Source organism: Mastomys coucha, unplaced genomic scaffold (genome assembly GCF_008632895.1).
Source record: "Mastomys coucha isolate ucsf_1 unplaced genomic scaffold, UCSF_Mcou_1 pScaffold16, whole genome shotgun sequence".
Classification (NCBI taxonomy): domain Eukaryota; kingdom Metazoa; phylum Chordata; class Mammalia; order Rodentia; family Muridae; genus Mastomys; species Mastomys coucha.
In genome coordinates, this window is record NW_022196898.1 from 40,743,432 (window position 1) to 40,747,649 (window position 4,218).

Below are 4,218 nucleotides of genomic sequence, written 5' to 3' on the forward strand. Positions count from 1 at the left end.
TGTTTTCCCTGTTGTGGCCTAGAAACGTCTTGCTTTCCTGGCATCAGGGACTTTCTAGTGGTTCCTCCCTGTCCCCACCCCATCCCCCATGCTACATATTTCTAATCATTTTTTTGATACTCTAGACTTGTCTCCTGGTTTTTCCCATATCCTATCCTGCCCACTCCCCTTTTCCCTCTACCACTCCACTTTCCCTGGTAGGTCCCTCCCTCCCTCTACCTCTCAAGACTATTTTGTTCCCCCTTCTAGGTAGGATTGAAGAATCCACACTTTGGTCTTCCTTCTTGTTGTCTTTCATATGGTCTGTGAGTTGTATTGTGAGTATTCTGAGCTTCTGGGCTAATATCCACTTATCAGTGAGTGCATACCATGTGTGTCCTTTTTGTCTGGGTTATTTCACTAAGGATGATACTTTCTAGTTCTACCAATTTGCCTGCAAATTTTACAAAGTCATCATTTTTAATACCTAAGTACTACTCCATTGTGTACCACATTTTCTGTGTCCATTCTTCCTTTGAGGGACATCTGAGTTGTTTTCAGATTTTGACTATTAAAAGTAAGCCTGCTATAAATATAATTGAACAGGTTCCTTATTATATGTTGGAGAATCTTTTGGGTATATGCTCACTAGTGATATAGCTGGGCCTTCAGGCAAAACTGTTTCCATTTTTCCGAAGAACCACCAGATTGTTTTCCAAAGTGATTGTACCAGCTTGCAATCCCACCAGCAGTGGAAATATCTGCTGTCTCCTGAGTTTTTGATTTTAGCCATTCTGACTGGTGTGAGGTGGAATCTCAGGGTGATTTTGATTTGCATTTCCTGAAGAAACCACCTCCAGTAGATAGGCATGACCCCCAGTTGAGGAATGTGGCCACCCAATCATCTCAAAACTTTTAATCCAGAATTGTTCGTGTCTAAAGAAAAAGCAGGGACAAAAAATTGAGGAGAGACTAAAGGAAAGGCTATTCAGACACTGCCCCACCTTGTGATCCATCCTATCTGCAGACACCTAACCTGGACACTATTGGTGATGCCAAGAAGTGCACCCAGACTACCCAGGAGCCTAATGTGGTTGTCCTCTCAGAGGCTCCACAAACAATTGATTAAGACAAATGCAGATATTCACAGCCAAGCTTCAGACTGAGCATAAGGACCCTAATGGAAGAGTTGGGGGAAAGACTGAAGGAACTGAAGGGGATTACAGCTCCATAGGAAGAACAACAATGTCAACTAAGAAGACCTCCCAGAACTCCTAAGGACAAATGCACCAACCAAGGAGTACACATAGATGAGTCCATGGCTCCAGCTCTATGTGTAGCAGAGGATTGTCTTATTTGGTGTCAGTGGGATGGGAGGACCTTGGTTCTGTGCAGGCTTGATTCCTCAGCGTAGGGGTTGCTAGAGAGATGAGGCAGGAGGTTTGCTTCTTAAAGGCAAAGGGGAAGGGGTATGGGGCAGAGAATTTGTAGAAGGGAGACCAGGAAGGGGACAATGTTTGAAATGTAAATAAAATAACCAATAAAAAATACTTCCTTAAAAATAAAAGAAACATCCTCTCATTGTGCCTCACTTCTGTGGGTACTTTAAGTATTAATCTAGGGGCAGGAGTGATAGCTCAGAATTTAAGAGCACTCAGTATTCTTCCAGAGGACCTAAGTTCAATTCTCAGTAACCACATGGTGCCTCAGAGCCATCTGTAAGGGCATCAGATGCCCTTTTCAGGTGTGTCTGAAGATGGCTACAGGGTACACATATAAATTTGTAGCCATCCAGCAGCCATGAGTGAACTGGGTCTACTTGAAAGGGGCCCTGGAAATGAAAAAGGATGGATGGAAGAGAAGAATGAGCCAAGACACAGTTTCTTATCAAGGCTCAAAGTTTAATATTCAGCACTGTGTTTATATAGGGAAAGCCCACAGACCTCATCCTTTGTTTCAGTTGGATTGAGTTGCAAAGCAAGCTCAGTGGGCAGTGAATTCCTGAAAACACCTGTAGGAAATCCCAAATGCTATGAGTCCATATGACTCCATTTAGGTTTTAAAACCATTGTAGGTCTGTTTAGCCTACTCATGTCTGGGGAAAGGGCACATAAATAAATAAACAAATAAATAAATATATGTATATATATGTGAATAAGTAAATAACTAAATTAACAAGCTAAGACAGTTGCACATGCGGATACATTTGTGATTTCCTGTTAATTTAGAATTGGAAATTACTGCAGATGTGGAACATTTCTTTTTCAGTACTGAATACACTGGGTAGTTAAGATTATGTGAACTAACAACTGACCCCTTTTAAAGACTGAATGAGAATGGAAATACAATTAATGTCTGGAATCTTGTAATAAATGAAGCTTATTTGATAAATGAACCACATTTTCCCTGCAACCATGAGGATTTTCTGTTCAATTACAAGTTCCTTGATGCCCTAGTGCAGGGGAATGCTAGGGTGGTGAGGTGGGAGTGGGTTGGTGAGCTCCCTCAAAGAAGCAGGGGGAGGGGAAATGCGATAAGTTGTTTATTGAGGTGAATCCATGAAGGGGGAGAATATTGAAATGTAAATATATAAAGTAACCAACAAAAAGAGGAAGAATCTAGAGATGTAGATTGTTAGTAAAATTCAGTTAAGATGTTTTTCTTAGTGACTTTGACATAGGAAACCTTGAGGACCATTTAATGTTCAAAAAGGTACACCAACTTACAATCAACATTTTATTAATTCATATCAGGAAGCTGAGGGCAAAAATGGGTACAAGAAGTTATTCATCACCTTGATCACCAGCCCAGCCTTAGCAAAAAGACACATCAACTAGTAGTTGTTGGACTGTCATTGTTCTTGTTCCATGACCTGAAAAACTCCCTTCTTCAATTATCAAGAATGTACCTATTTGAACATGAAATGGTTCTCCAGGATTTTCTATGTTAAGGTCACTAAGGAGCAAGCATGGGCTGGTCAGATGCACCAAGCACATATGTACCAGAGTACTGTTTTGTCTGGCCTCAGTGGGGGAGGATGCCCCAGTCTTGAGGAGACTTGGGGCCCCAAGAAGAGGGCAGGCCAGGGAGGGGAGCACACTCAGGAGCTAGGAGGAAACTGCCATTTGTGTGGGAATTCTGCAGGGATTCCAGGTGTGACTGGGAGGTGGCAACATTAAGGATGTAAATAAATAAAATAATTAATGAATAATAATTTTTAAAGAAACAAAAAAGGAAGGTAAGAGGAAGAAAGAGGAAGGAAAGAGAAAGAAAGAAAGAAAATGTATTGTAAAGCACTAGGTATAGAATAGAAATAAAATTTGATGTGTAGAACAAATTATAGTCATTATATCCTGATGTTTGGTTACACATCAACAATAGTTCATTTTGGATAATGAGTTATTCTTTAATAAAATATAGAAATAGCTAATGGTAGCATCAAAGATTTTTACACTGCATAGAAAAGTAAATAATGGCTGGGCAGTGGTGGCACACGCCTTTAATCCCAGCACTTGGGAGGCAGAGGCAAGTGGATTTCTGAGTTCGAGGCCAGTCTGGTCTATAGATTACATTCCAGGACAGCCAGAGCTACACAGAGAAACTGTGTCTTGAAAATAAAACCAAAAGGAAAAAAAGAGAAAAAAAAAGAAAAGAGAGGTAAATAATGATATATTGATTAAATGAGAATATATTAAAACATTTTAATTATATATTTTATAAATGATCAATTACTTAATTAAAAAAGAATAAAAACCATCTAATAAAACTATTGTACAGTAAATACATACTGGTAATCTAGAAGTAAGCTTGCTAGAAGTGAGCTTGCACAGCTCGAAAGATGTGATTGACCAACCCATGCCTTGGGAAACAGAATACAAACTTCTACTAATGGTTTTAACAAGAGAGGCTTCTCTGCATTGTATATAAGTTTATAACTTGATAAAGAAATGGATATGCAGCTTTTCAGTTCCCTACAATACTTTGTCTCAAGGAGGTACAAGGGAGGCTGGATGGCTTCTTCTCACTTTGGTATTCTGAATTTTTTTTCTATGTTGGCTAGACTCCTGGCATGTACCACATACTACTTCAGAAAGTTATGCTGGAATATTTCTAAGGCATCACTGGAAAAACAAACATAACTGTGTGGTTTTAGTCATCCCCATAAAAATTTTCACTAAACATTATCTTTCAGAAATCCACCTTGAATAATTTGACTGTGCTTTGAGGAGATGAACCAAG